Source organism: Hylobates moloch, unplaced genomic scaffold (assembly GCF_009828535.3).
Source record: "Hylobates moloch isolate HMO894 unplaced genomic scaffold, HMol_V3 SCAFFOLD_2, whole genome shotgun sequence".
In the NCBI taxonomy this organism is placed as follows: domain Eukaryota; kingdom Metazoa; phylum Chordata; class Mammalia; order Primates; family Hylobatidae; genus Hylobates; species Hylobates moloch.
In genome coordinates this window covers 10430320-10446164 of record NW_026652277.1, presented here as the reverse complement: position 1 = coordinate 10446164, position 15845 = coordinate 10430320, and the positions used below count along the sequence as shown (strand labels likewise).

Sequence of the window (15845 nt, the reverse complement as noted above, 5' to 3'; positions counted from 1 at the left end):
TTTTTACATAATTGATTTTACTGTGTGTATTTAAGGTACACAACATGATGTTCTGATATACATGTACACAGTGAAATGTTCCTACAGGTAAACAAATGAACATATCCGTTACTTTTTATAGCTAACTTTTTTTGGTGGTAAGAGCACCTAAAAATCTAGTTTCTTAGCAAATTATTAGTATGCAATACAGTATTATTAACTATAGCCTTCCTGTGGTGTATTAGATCCCTAGAATTATTAATTCTATCTTACTAAACATTTGTACCTGGTGACCAATATCCGTTCATTACCTGCCTTCTCCAGCCCTGGTCATCAGTGCTATATTCCTTGTTTCTATGTAATCGACTTAAAAAAAAAATCCTGCATATCTAAGTGAGATCAAGCCGTATTTTTCTTTCCGTGGCTTATTTCACTTAGCATAATGTCTTCCAGTTTCATCCATGTTGTCACAAATGGCAGTATCTCTTTTTAAAGGCTGATTAATACTCCATTGAGTGTGTATGATATATACATACATGTATTTCTTTATACATTTATTCAACAATGGGCCTCTAGGTTGTCTCCACATCCTGACTATTGTAAATAATGTAAACAATGAACACAGGAGTACATATATCTCTGCAAGGTGCTGACTTCTTTTTTTTGGGAGGGTGGGTGCATGGAGCAGGGGATATACCTGGAAGTGGTATTGCTGGATTACCATGATAGTTCTGTTTTCAATTTTTTGAGGAACCTCTATACCATTTTCCATAATGGCTATACCAATTTACACTCCTACCAACTGTGTATAAGGGTTCCCTTTTATCTACACTCTGGTCAACACTTGTTATCTCTTTTCTTTTTGACTGAAGGATAGTCTGTTCAGTAAGTGGTGCTGGGAAAACTGGATAGCACGTGCAAAATAATGAAACTGGACCTTTATTTTTTACCTTATGCAAAAATCATTTGAAAATAAATTAAAGACCTAAAGATGAGACTTGAAATTGTAGAACTGCTAGAAGAAAACGCAGGGGAAAAGCTCCTTGATATTGGCCTTGGCAATGATTTTTTGGATAGGCCAAAAAAAAAAAAAAAAAAAAGCACAGGCAACAAAAGCAAAAATAAACAAATGGGACTACATTAAACTAAAGAAACTTCTGCATAGCAAAGGAAACAATCAACACAATGAAAAGACAGTCTATGAGTGGAGAGAAAATATTTGCAAACCATGTATCTGTTAAGGGCTTAATATCCAAAATATGTCAGGAACTCACACAGCTAAATAGCGAATAAACAAACAACAAATAAAAAGTAACAAAAACAAATAACCTGATTAAAAAGGGGGCAAAAGACCTAAATAGACATACTTTCAAAGAAGAGTAAAAATGACCAACAGTCTAGAAAAGGTGCTCAACATTGCTAATCATCAGGGAAATTCAACTGAAAACCACAATGAGATACCACCTCACAACTGTTAGGGTGGCTATGATTGAGATTGTCAAGTTCTTAAAAGACAAGGAAAGGCTAAGGAACTGTTACAAAAATTGGGTGAAACTAAGGAGACATAAGAGCTAAATGCTGTTTGGGATCCTGGATTGCTTTCTGGAAGAGAAAAGGGCAACAGTGGAAAAACTGGTGAAATATGAATATGTTCTGTGGTTTGAATGATAGTATTTTATCAACGTTAATTTTCCAGCTTTGATCATTTCACTCTGATTATGTAAGATACTAACATTATGGGAAGCTGGATGATGGGTATATGGGAACTCTACCATTTTTTGCAACTTTTCTTTAAGTCTAAAATTATTTCAAAATTAAGATGCCCAAAAATGGTATATATGGTGCAATAATGTCTGTTGCAATTTCCATGTCTCCAACTGATCGTTGATTAGCACTTGTATATTTAAATATTTGGAAGATTTCAATGAAACATCAAACAAAAACCATTTAAACAAATTTTATTATGTAGATAATCACTGTCAAACATTATAAAATAAGCATAAAAACCTTATAATCTCACTATTTTGTTAATATTCATTTGTCCTGAGTTTTCTATAGACATATATATGCGTCTACTAATACATAATATGAATACATATAAACATATATCATTTTTATTATCATCAGATTCTATTTGGTGATCTGTTTTTTTCACTTAAAAATAAGTTGGTAACATATTTTGTATAAATACATATACACCTGTAGCCTTGATTCTGTGCTTTTAAATAGACTTTAATTTTTAGAAGAGTTGTAGATTTACAGAAAAGTTGATAGTACAGTACACAGAATTCCCATATACCCCATGCCCAGTCTCTCCTACTATTACAATCTTACATTAGTATGGTATATTTGTTACAATTAGTGAATAAAAGTTGATACATTATTATTAACTAAAGTCCACAGTTTGTTCAGATTTCCTTAGTTTTTACCGAATGTTCTTTTTCCCTTCCAGGATCCCATCCAAGATATCACATTTAGTCGTCAAGTCTCCCTAAACTCCTCTAGACTTTGACAGTTTCTTGGACTTTGCCTATGTTTGATGACCTTGATGATTTTAAGAAGAACTAGTCAGGTATTTTGTAGGGTGGCCCTCTATTGGAATTTGTTTGATGTCTTTCTCAAGGTAGACTAGGATAATGGCTCAAAACCTCGGGTTGCATGTCTTTAATATATACAACTTTTGTTGGTCGATAAAGCTGGAAAGAAAAGACTGGGGTCGTGAGGCTTGCCGAGGGAGAGCACAAAGATAAAGTGGCATTCTCATCATGTCATACCAAGGGTACATGCCCCAGCATGACTCATCAGTGCTGATACTGATGTTGATCACCTGGCCAAGGGAGTGTTTGTCAGGCTTCTCCGCTGTAAATTCACTCTTTCGCCATTTTGTTCATACCATATTCTTTGGAAGGAAGTCACTACATTTAAAGACACTATTTTAATGGCTACAGAAATATGAATGTATGGCAGCATATTTAACCAATTTCTTTTATGTTAAACATCTAGAGGGTTTTAAACTGGTAATTACTATAAAAGATGTTGCCACATACCCTAACCTAGTTCATCTGTCTCTTCACAAACCACTGATTATTTGTTTAGTATAAAAGGCAAAAGTGAAACCTTTGGGTCAAAATATACACAAAGCAGGGAATTTGACCTGTAGTGTCAAATGGACCCCCAGGAACTCCATGCAAACCTAGTCCCACCTGTGGCAGACCTGGGTGAGAGCATTCTATTTCTTTATATCCCCTGTGTGTGGCTGGAGCAGTTGAGCGTGATGTCAGATGATGCTGCAGCGGTAGGCAGAGACCCAGGTATGCAGAGAGTTTGCCTTTTCTTCTCAGTATTGCGGGAGGCCATTGGAAGTCCATTAGCTGGGGAGAGATCTGACCTACTTTCTGGGATTTGCACTGTGTCTTTACTTCTTAAAATAATCCCTTAGATTATAGCTGGGTGTTTCTTTTGACCTTGACTCAGAGGTTGTCAAAATAAGAAGACAATATGGCAGGGAACCTGCCAAGCTTTCTTATGCCAATCTAGCACGCCATCAAGTGAGGAAACCGAGAAGGTGGGGCTGGAAACAGAAGAGGAAGAGACAAGATGATTTATTCAGAGCAAAGGGGTTTCAGGCAGAGGATGGAACAGGGAAGAAAGTAGGAAAAGCTTCCCCCCTTGCTGAAGGCTTTGCAAATGACCTCACAAATGTATTCCATCTTGCCTGCTGTCCATAGTATGGGCATTGAGAAGCAACCAGGAGAGGAAAGTCATAACTCCCAGACAATTTTCTGCTAGTTTTGAATCTTGGCAGAAAAGGTATTACCCAAGATATGGAGAACATAAGGTAGCCCAGGAAAGAGCTGTTTAGAGATAATTCCCTATGAGATACTAGAAATATCTTTTGGTATGACTTAGTAATTCCTCATGCAAAGATGTTCATTACACTTGGGATGATAAAAGGCTGATATAAAGTACTAGAATCCCCTAAATCTTCATAGCTTTTCAAAAATAAGGATTAAAGAGAATTATAGGGACAGTATGCGAACCATTAAACAGATAACGTTTCGAACATTTGACGGATAGTTAGACGAGACCAACAAACACATAAAAGTAGAAATTGCCAAGACTTATACTTTTTTCCTCTTGCCATTGACTAGGACATGTAAGTACCAAGGTTCCTGAAACATCTCAGAAACTACCAGATGGCTCATCCGTCATAGGGCCTGCTGAGATTTAGAATTAATCTTTAATTACTTATTTATAATTTATAATGACACAGATAGGGCCAGCTCATCCTGCTTGAGTAATTTTCTGTGAGATTAAGTTGCGCCATTTGGAAGGCATATTGACTCTTTCAGTCCCTACAGTATTAGGAACTTGTATGTCAGGGTACCAATCATCACGATCCAAACAATCAATATTTGTATGAAACTTCTTAAACAGACTGGTGTTGGTGTTCTCATTTTTGTGTGTTATTAGTAAAATCTCTTGGTATCTGAGTCCTGCAAAATTGATGATCAACACACTTTAGCCACTAGGAAGGCTAAAAACATTAGCTCTGACATTTTTTTTCTTTATTTTCCTCTTAACTCAATCATCTTGCCATATAAGAACTGTTTTGTGAATCAAAACAACAAACCCAGCAAGCAAACAAGCAAGTCAACGAACAAACAAACAAACAAACAAACAAAAATTCCCGACGTGTTTCTCTTAAGTTGTCTTATTCATTCATAACAACATACAGGGTATTTTAGGAGATGTTGATCTATAAATATCCACTATTTTGCCTATTTGACATGTGTGATACCTCTCTGTAATCAAGTATACAAACCAACTAAGAAATGGTCCAAAAAAAAAAAAAAAAAAAAGAAAGACAGAAAGAAAGAAAAACAGAAAGAATAGAAATAAGTTTAGCAGAAAAGAAACAAACCCCACAAGCCAAAAACAAACCAAAACCAAAACACCTAAGCTAGAGAGTTGACCACATTCCTAGCACCTTCGTTTTAAAAGCAAGAAGACTTTAATGAGCAATCGTAAGACAATAACAAAAGACATGAGAATGTATCGGACCAAGCTCTTTTCAGGGTTTGTATCTTGTTTTGGCTGCCCAGAAAGAATCTAGGGTAAAGGATGAAAAATAAATTCTAATTTGAGAGAATTTTCAGAACTAGACTGGGTACTCAATAAAATCTAGTCCAATTTCCTTATTTTAAAGATGGGAAGAATTAAATCCATTGAGGTTTGGTGACTTATCCAAATTCATACATCGAGTTAGTGCAGGGTGATTCATTGAGCAGGTGTTCACGGGCTATATATTGAGTGTTCCTGAATTTTAGGTGCAGAAGATACAGTGGCTAGTAATCTGTCATGGTGCTCACATTCAGAATGTCCCCTTGCTGCTCTAATAAATGCTGAAAACACAGAATGTTGTTTAACTTACTCTAGGAAGGGTTAGGGGGAATAATTGCTCACAAATATATTAAATATCCTAGGAAGATGCTGACCACTTATTATCACCATAGCCATGCAAACAAGAAAAAATGGGTCTCTTTTACAGCAGAATATAATTCCGTCAAAAAATAAGAAGCTACTCCTTTAACGTCATGGGGATGATGCATTCAAATTATTGAGGTAATTCATTGGCAGTATAAATTGAAATAGATATTCATCTCTCTTCAACTCTAGTTTTCCCCCAAATTTATTCCTTTTGTTTCTCGACATCCTGTTTTAAACAAATAATTCTAGGAGTTTTAGTTCCAAAGTTGCTTTTGCTATAAAGCATATCATTGCTACTCTCTCTGAGGTGCTAAAGTTAATAAAAACTTAATTTAGCTGTTGTGCTTCTGTGTTTATGCTGAAATTTTTTTTCACAACATACTGATGCCTTGAAATAGCCCATGAAATATGGCACGAATGAGATTCTTAAAAGTTGACTGTAAAGTGAAATGCAGAATTTAACTTCTTAAAAGTTGACTGTAAAGTTAAATTCTGAATTTAGCTTTTAAAAATTTTTATCACTAACTTCACATTAAAATATTGAAACAAGGTACCCAAGGAAATCATTTGGATCCTGATGTTAATAATAGCTTGTAATAATATTTCCTACAGGGTGCATTCTCATTTTGTGCAAGACATTTTATAGTTATAAATACATATAATCCTTTCAAATAACCCTATTTTATATGTGTTAAAGGAGAAGGAAACTCAGAAGATGAATTTCCCAAAATACCACCCTAACAACTGGCAGGAAAAGGTTTGGAACTAGAGTTTGATTTGGCAAGAACCTGGAGTAGTCTGAGCTTCAGCACTCTTCATCCACACAGTCCCCTTCTAAGGCCCTGGGAAATGCCCTTGAAATTTGTTTACAGGGCAGGGAGCCCAGTTGTCCCAGTTTGCTGGCCACTTAGAGGTTTATCAGGATGCAGGACTTTCATTGCTGAGGCTGGGACTGTTCTGGGCAAACTGGGATAATTAGCCAGCCTATCAGAAAGGGCCATATGCTTATAAAAAAATTTAAAGTGAAGTATTATGACCACAATAGATTAAGACAGCTGCCTTTCTCCACTCCTATTTCCTTCCCTTTTGTCTTACCTCCTCTAGGGTTACTGGAATAACCCCACACATTCTTGGATTCTAGCCTAGGGTAGCTTGAGTTGCAATTAGTTGTTTCACAGCTACTTCTGTGCACAGTTGAGTGTTTGCCAGCCGTCCTGGGTTAGAGAGGACATCCAGGCTTGTGCCTATGCCCACAGGGTCAACCCCTCTAGCACTGTGACAAGAGGATGCGGGGGTAGGAGTCAAATCAGGACACACATACATCCCAACAGCATCCAACACCAGATGTGTATGGACAGTGGAGAGAAAACGGGATATGAAATATACGAAGCAAGGAGTTCTACTAGAGAAAAATCTTCCAAATCTCACAGCCCATAAGTGAAAGAAACTTGTGAAGGTTTTCCCAAATTTAACAACAATCCTCAATATATATGCTATTACCAATAGCAAGTTGTGAAGTTGGAAGAACTCATAATAATAATATTTATAACTGTCAGTTTCTGGTCAACCATTCTGGAAGGCTGAATTACCTTTCCATTTTCCACATAAAAAAGAAGACAAGATTGTTGTATCAAAAGGTGATCAAAGACTACGAAGCCAAAAAAAAAAAAAACGAACATGTAGAAGTAAGGGTCTTATTGAGGTTTGTTGAAAAATTAGTAATCAATATACATATGCTATTTTCAGGATTATTGAGGTTTTATAAAATGCTTAATTTCCTGTTATTTCTCATTTTAAATAGGTGTTCACTTTTAACCTGATTTCATTTTTGTAAATTTGTATTACATTCTTAAAGAGGGTCTGCTAAATTTAAGTTTTAGGGCTTGATACGGTTTGCCTTTGGCTGTGTCCCCACCCAAATCTCATCTTGAATTGTAGTTCCCCTAATTCCCTCATGTTGTGGGAGGGACCCAGTGGGAGATGATTGAATCGTGGGGGTGGTTCCCTCATATTGTTCTCATGGTAGTGAATAAGTCTCACAAGACCTGATGGTTTTATAAGGGGAAACTCCTTTCATTTGGTTCTCATTCTTTCTTGTCTGCCACTATGTAAGACAGGCTTCTCATCTTCCACCATGATTGTGAGGCCTCCCCAACCATGCTGAACTATGAGTCCATTATACCTCTTTCTTTTGTAAATTGCTCGGTCTCGGGTATGTCTTTATGAGCAGCATGAAAACACACCAATACAGGCCCCATGAAACTTGAACCCGTCCCTGGATGGCACTAAGGTCTCAGCTGAGGCTGTTTCCTCGGCACTTTATTTTTTCACTACCTCCTCCTGGCACGCTTGCCATTTCCCACATCTTAAAGCTTGTTTCTTTGATGACTGCAGTTGGAACATTTATCGCTGTTGGCAGATAGAAAGAGGGAAAGTTCGAAGAAAAAAATGTAATTTTCTACATCTTCATAAAATGTGATTATGGGTCTGAGCCATGTGATTCAAACAAGAATAGCACATCTTTTAGAGAAACTGATGGGCAGAGGAGGGCCCTTCAATGCCCCAGGTGTAGACTCTACTTGTCTACACAAGTAGAATGTGGGGGCCAAAGCTAGCTGCAGGCACACTCCTTCTCCCTGAAAAGTGTGGTCTTCATTGCTTAATTGACTGTTAGTAGATTGTGCCTGATGTTATTTTTAAAAATATGGTCCTGCAGTTACTCCCAGGGAATAGGTACTCCATGCTAAGCCCATTCCTCACTGCTTGATAATTTATTCTGAAGTTCACATCAGCAGCTGTGAGTAGTGAGGCTCAGCCTCTTTTTCTTCCTGGGGAGTTTCAGGCTGGGCTCTCCAATCCCAGCCTGCCTTCTGAAACCTGGCTCCTTGTGTGTTGGTGAACGGGTTCAGATTCTTGACTTTTCCACAAAAAAGAATTGGAGGCTGGGCATGGTGGCTCACGCCTGTAATCCCAGCAGTTTGGGAGGCCAAGGCAGGTGGGTCACTTGAGGTCAGGAGTTCAAGACCAGCCTGGCCAGCATGGTGAAACCCCATCTCTACTAAAAATACAAAAACTAGCCAGGCGTGGTGGTGGGTGCCTGTAATCCCAGCTACTTGGGAGGCTGAGGCAGGAGAAGTGCTTGAACCTGGGACACAGAGGTTGCAGTGAGCAGAGAATGTACCACTGCACTCCAGCCTGGGCAACAGAGTGAGACTTTGTCTCAAAAAAAAAAAAAAAAAAAAGGTGGAGAGTGAGTCCAAAGTAAGAGTAGGCAAAGAACTTTATTGCAAAGTGAACATCCACTCTGAGAGGCAGAGTGGGCTGCTCAGAGGGAGAGGCAGCTCCTAGTGCTTTAAGGGGAATTCCCTTTATGGAAACTGCACAAACATATTCATAAAATACTGCTGAGGTCAAGGATGCAACGTGGACCTGCAATGAGCTTGTGTGCTCAGTGTCTACATGCTCTGACATGCATTGCATGTATCATTAGCATATACAATCTCCGCCTGGGGTGTGTTTTTTTACTATTAAAATGAGAAAAAGTTCACAATAAGCTAAACCTTGAGCCTAGCTGTGCATGCGGGACCCCAGAGAAGTCTCTAGCACTCCCTGCCAAGGCAAGACTTTGTAGCTAATAGCTTCTTGGGCTTTTGGTGCTGACCGACTGGGGACTGGGGAAGCTACCTCATGAGTTAGGGGTTTTTGTTCCCTTTTCCAGGCCAGGACATATGGGGTGTCAGGAACTTGTAACCATCTGGTGGTCTGCTAGTATCTTGTAGGGTTGCTTATCTTGCAAAAGAGTTAGGTGTTGACTCAAGAGGGTGCAAAGGATGAGGAGCCTGGTGTGAAAGCAGCATGTGGGGCTCAGCACAGGGGGACAAGTCAATACGGCCTCCTCACTTTACTTACCCTGACTCTCTTTTCCACAGTCTGGAGGTTACCTGTTTGCTATGGACCCTCCCAATCTCAAACTGAACAGAACATTCCTTCTTCTGTTCCTACCGGGTGCTCTTAGGGTTATAGGGTTGTGGTGTTGAAGGTTGTATGGACACTAAATATGCTATTAATTGAAAGTAGCAGTGTTCTCAGGGGTGCCCTTTCAAAATGATTTTCTTTCTAGAAGTGTTATTTTGACAGGCAAGGCTCCTCAAATATGGACTAACCACATTTTGTCTCTTATTTTACATTTCACACTGCATTTAAAAATACCAGTTTCCATATTTCCATAACAGATGCTGGAGAAGTTTTCTATCTACAACTTTCAGAAGGGAATGTCATTTCATTTAGATTCTTGTTTCTTTCCATTTTATACAATTGTCATTTCTTTTTGTTAATTATGTTATGTGCAATACAATGGAACTATACATTCAATAATATTAGACATGGAAATTCAAGAAAACAATACTCTACCTGAATGACCATGGTAATCCAGCTACTCACAGCAAGCCATGTTTTTCTATATTGGCTAAATGGGCAATGAATAAAATTACTTTGGGGGTGTGTGTGTTTTCTGCAGGATCTTTGCTTCCTTAAGATGTAAGTCCAATTTGGAAAAAGTGATTCGACTGGAGGAAAAGCCTCAGATGTGGACTACTGTAATATTTAATGTTCAATCAAACTTGCCTCTTTGGGAAAGGGATGGTGGTTGGGAGAGAGGTTAAGATGATTGTGAAGGTTAAGATTATTGGGTATACCATGTGGCATTTTAACAGGCAAAGCAAGGCTCCCTGGGAAATATTAGTAGCCACTCTATCTTCTCCTATAGCACCACTCAGGACAATATCAGGGACTTCAAACAACAATAGGTTATTTCTGTCTCGTGCATTTTATCACAAGCTCCCAGTAGACTCTGCTCGTTATGATCAGCCTGGAAGTGAGCCTGACTGGGGAGCTGGCATCAACACTGAGAGAGGGTTGGACACTCTGCTGGATCTCCCGCTAGCAGTGAGCTGGCCCAGCCTGGAAGTGACCTGGGTGCTTCCCCTCACAACTCTTCAGTAGAAATACCATGTGGTCCCCCTCATCCACAAAAGGGCCAGGACGACACCGCTCCCATGCTCCTGGAAGGCGTGAAGGCAGAATTAGTTTCTGAACAGGATGCATGGTTTTCACGTGGCAAATATTTTAGCTTTCCTTCTTTCATCTCTGCATCTATCCGGCTGTGCAATGTTCCCACATGCGTGTTTTCAGTTACTAGTAGGTGCAAGTTACAGTGCTACATGCTAGAAAACACAATGATGAAAAGACCCACTTTTTTTTTTTTTTTTTTTTTTTGAGACAGAGTCTTGCTCTGTCGCCCAGGGTGGAGTGCAGTGACACGATCTTGGCTCACTGCAACCTCTGCCTCCCAGGTTCAAGCGATTCTCCTGCCTCAGCCTCCCAAGTAGCTGGGATTACAGGTGTGCATCATTATGCCCAGTTAATTTTTCTACTTTTAGTAGAGACGGGGTTTCATCATCTTGGCCAGGCCGGTCTCAAACTCCCGGTCTCAGGTGATCCACCTACCTCGGCCTCCCAAAAAGCTGGGATTACAGGTGTGAGCCACCGTGCCCGGCCAAAAGACCCACTTTTCATTCCCAATGTTGGTGAGCAAGTGGAGGAAGAAAAAATTAGAGGATTTACAAGAGATTGGAAAAGTCCCCTAGGAAATTGTATCGATGTTGAGATTTTCCAGAACTTCTGTAATCTTGGGATGGTGTCGTTTTCTCTATGTTAATCCACAGATGCTGAAGATTTAAAAGTGCATTGAAAATTGAAGATAATTTACTACTTCACCAGTTATTCCTGAAACCCACTAAGAATACCTGGTGTAGTTAAAAGTACAGAACAAGATTAATTTTCATTTATTTTATATCTTAGGAGTCATACACAGGTTTCATTGTAAGAGTAAGAAGCATGTCATCAATAATTTTATTGTGCAAGTTACAGTGCCACATGCTAGGAAGTACAATGATGAAAAGAGCCACCTTTTTCTTTTCTTTTTTTTTTTTTGAGACAGTCTCCCTCTGTTGCCCAGGGTGGAGTGCAGTGGCATGATTTGGGCTCACTGCAACCTCCACCTCCCACGTTCAAGCAATTCTTGTGCCTCAGCCTCCCGAGTAGCTGAGACTACAGGTGCACACCACCAGGCCTGGCTAATTTTGTTTGTTTGTTTGTTTGTTTTGGAACCGGAGTCTTGCTCTGTTGCCCAGGCTGGAGTGTGGTGGTGCGATCTTTGTCTTAACTTATCTTTGTCTCATATGATGCCATGATGTTATTATTAGGAATAATTAACCACAATTAGGAATATCTTGGAACTTGTGGCTTTTTGGCATGTTGCTTTCTGAGAAACATAACACAAATTCTCCTCGAAGCAGCCATTGCGAGGAAAAACATGTCTTTACCAATTCTCACCTCATTTGCTATACTCTTTCCAATAAAAGAAATGAATTAATATTTGGTTCGCTGTATTTCTCTTACCATGACTAACCTACTTTGTTTGGATTTTAAAAAGTTAGAAACCTGTTAGTACATTTGCCTGTTTAATAAAGGGCACAGCTAAGGTCTGAGAACATCTGGTCAAAAGACTGAATCTTCCTCTCCCGTGAAGACTGGTATTTTTATCTGGTCCTCTGAGTTTGTCTGCATAATTTTTCCCCCACAAATTGGTATTTAAACCTCAAAACCTTTAGCTAACTACATCTGTCATTGATATTTTATTGTTTAATTTTCTTTTTATGGAGCCAAATTACATCTCTCCCACATACAGCCGGCACTTTACATGTCTAATTTGTCGACATGTTCTATAATGATAATTTCATTGATTTAGAAAGTGACATTATGAGCAACATATGTTCAGTTTAGCAGTAGACCTTGTTAAGGCAATCAATTCTTTTCCCCTCCAGAACTCAAGTATATTCCACATTTAGAGGCAGTAGAATCATTTAACCAGTTCATGTTCTTGTGGCTTAACGAGAGAGAGAGAGAAAGAAAGCTACCTTTAGAATGCTTTCCTAAAAGAATACATTCTCACTCTGCAGTTTACAATGTGCATACATTACCGCTGTATACCGGAGACAGGTGAAAAGAAACAAAACAGAGCACACATTCAATAAAATAGCAAATGACACAGAAGAAATGCTTTACAAAAGTCCTCCTGCTGTCCCCCACCCTCTCCTATTCACCATGTAACCATAATCATCAGCTCTGCAAATTTATCTTCTGAGAACCTCCAGAGCAGCAGGCACAGTGCCAAATGCCAGGCTTTCCTGGGTGCTTTCCTGCCGGTTTCCTTGCTTGCATTTTTCTCTCTCTCTTTCTTTTTTCTTTTTTTTTTTTTGAGACAGAGTCTCACTCTGTCGCCCAGGCTGGAGTGCAGTGGCATGATCTTGGCTCATTGCAACCTCTGCCTCCTGGGTTCAAGCAATTCACCTCCCTCAACCTCCTGAGTAGCTGGGATTACAGGCGCCCATCACCACGCCTGGCTAATTTTTGTATTTTTTTTTTTTTAATTTTAGTAGAGATGGGGTTTTGCCATGTTGGTCAGGATGGTCTCAAACTCCTGACCTCGTGATCCACCCGCCTCAGCCTCCCAAAGTGCTGAGATTACAGGTGTGAGCCACGGTGACTGGCCACATTTTTTTTTCTCTACTCCATAGTTATCAGAAAAAAAAAAATCATTCTCATTTTTCAAGATCCAGCTCAAAGGTCATCTCTAGACAGAGATTTCCCCAACCCTCTCTCTTCTCCCAATCCAAGTCAGCGTGAGTCATGACATCTCTACCTGTGGCTAGTGTATGTGGCTGACTCTTCACTCTTCTCTAAGCAACACGGGGAGAATCTTATTCATCTTTGTGTCCCCAGCAGCTCCGTGCCAGACTTATTGTAGCACTCAATAAAAATGAATTGGATTAAAGATAAAATATTTTCTATTTGACAAAGTAACTGTATACCATAAAGGAATCTCTAAGATGACACCCTGTTTTCTTTTCTTTCTTTCTTTCTTTTTTTTTTTTTTTTGAGACAGAATCTTGTACTGTTGCCCAGGCTGGAGTGCAGTGGCGCGATCTCGGCTCACTGCAACTTCTGCCTCTTGGGTTCACTCCATTCTCCTGCCTCAGCCTCCCGAGTAGCTGGGACTACAGGCACCCGCCAGCATGCCCGGCTAATTTTTTGTACTTTTAGTAGAGATGGGGTTTCACTGTGTTAGCCAGGATGGTCTCGATCTCCTGACCTCGTGATCTGCCCGCCTTGGCCTCCCAAAGTGCTGGGATTACAGGCGTGAGCCACTGCACCTGGCCCTGTGTTTCTTTATAATGCAATCAAGGGAAGATATTCTGTGTTGTGGATGATGATGACATATAAAGCCAGCCTGGAGTTTAGTTCAGTATCGATACAAGGTGAAGTGGTTTAGAAATGATGCGGGAAATATTGGGAGGAACTTAAAAAATGTCTGAGAAAGTTAGGACAGGTGGCTTCATAAAGAAAGTGGCATAGGAAAATGGAAGCAAACAGATGAAACTCTTAGAGGGATCTTATTTTTCCCTGAAAGGGATTCCTAGAATTTGACTTATGGTGGGAAATCAACAGCATTTACACCTCCTGATAGGGTTTGGATCTGTGTCCCCACACAAATCTCATGTTCAACTGTAATCTCCAGTATTGGAGGCGGGGCCTGGCCGGAGGTGATCTGATCATGATGGGCGATTTCTAACAGTTTAGCACCATCCCCCTAGTGCTGTTCTAGTGACAGAGTTCTCAGGAGATCTGGTTGTTTAAAAGTGCGTGCTGCCTTCCCCCTCTCTCTTCCTCCTACTCCAGCCATGAGAATATACCTGCTTCGGCTTTGCCTTCTGCCACGAGTCAAAGTTTCCTGAGGCCTCCCCAGCAACGCTTTCTGTACAGCCTGCAGAATCGTGAGCCAATTACACCTCTTTTCTCTATAAATTAACAGTCTCAGGCATTTCTTGATAGCAATGTGAGAACGAACTAATACACTTACTATACTACACAGTAATCATAGTACATATAACATCATTCTTAATTCTAAAGGATTAAATTGTTTGAGGTAGGTGCTTATAAAGGTAGGAAACGAGGACAATATTTAAACATCTTCCCCCCAAAGTAAACATTACTACAGAAAATCTGAGTCCCAGTTCATGACCAAATGGAGCAAACACATTTCTTCCTATTCCTCCTGTTGAATGCAGCCAAACACCCTGACATTACACAATGAAACAAACTTAGGAAGATTCTAAAAGCCGGAGAGACAAAGGCAGGTCGGCAAGGTACCTTGGGACTCAATGAATGATATAGTGGGTTTTCTTTTTGCCTTAAATAAATTTCCCCAGTTGGGAACTCTAGAAGCTGATAACCTAGAAACTCCAATGAGAGCAGACAAAACATGTCAGCAGAAACGGCTGCACTGTGTAGCCAGAGGATCAAGAGAAGCACAATCTAGAAAGGCAGAAAACACGTGGACAATGACCCCTGGACACCAGCCAAACACAATGGAAAAAACCGTGCCACCCTCTTAGCCCTGGATGCCAACCTTCTACTTCACCCCTAGGCGTGGAGTAAATTCTGAATCTGGAGCCGCTAAGACGGACCTGGAGGAAAACCCTAAGAAGCCGATTGAAGGTGTGTTGGTGTCCTCACTGGGGTGCTGTGTCTCCACGAGGAGGGACAGCGATTCTGAGGGTGACTGAGGCTGCAGCTGCTATAACACGCTGAACTTTCTTGTGACAAATGGTCTAGATTGTTTTAAAAAAGGAAAAAGCAAGAATGAGTCCTTCTGGCTTTTAGTTTTGCATAAATTATATTTGGAGTCTTTACATTTCAGAAATAATCATTGCTGGAAATTCTGTTAAATGTTTTGGAACTCTTTGTTTTTAATTACAGTATTTTCTCTAAAAAAACTAAAACCACCTATTGGTATGGCAAAATAAATAATAAATAATAAATAAATAAGGGAAGGAAGGAAGCGAACTGGAGCACTGAATGGTATACCAGGCAACCTGAATATTGTTCTTCATTTAGTGATTATAACATGTCGCCAAGACAGTCATCATCACAGCCTGTATTTACCACACCTAGGAAATGCTGCTCACAGAGCTGGTATTATTGGTCCAAGTTGACAAGCTCCCATGAGGAAGAAATGGGATTAGAAAACAAGTCCATCTGGCTCTCAGCCTCTGCTTGTTCCATTTCCACATGTGGCTTGAAGGCTGCATCCAAGGTAGAAACTCGAGTTGCTAGAATTGAAATGTATTACAATGAAGTTGGGATTTTCTCTGGCAGTCTAAGAAGGACCACCAGCCGTGAGTATACATTACATCAGGCAATAAATGAAGAAATCTTTTTTGTTCTTCACCTGTCACAATCCCGTACTGCTACGG

At 39.8% G+C, this 15845-nt stretch overlaps 1 protein-coding gene across 1 annotated transcript in view; it reads right to left on the bottom strand.

Moving 5' to 3' along the window:
* The window catches only part of CELF2 (CUGBP Elav-like family member 2), an 872815-nt gene that overhangs the window by 606001 nt on the left and 250969 nt on the right, over positions 1-15845 (bottom strand). The window lies entirely within an intron of this gene.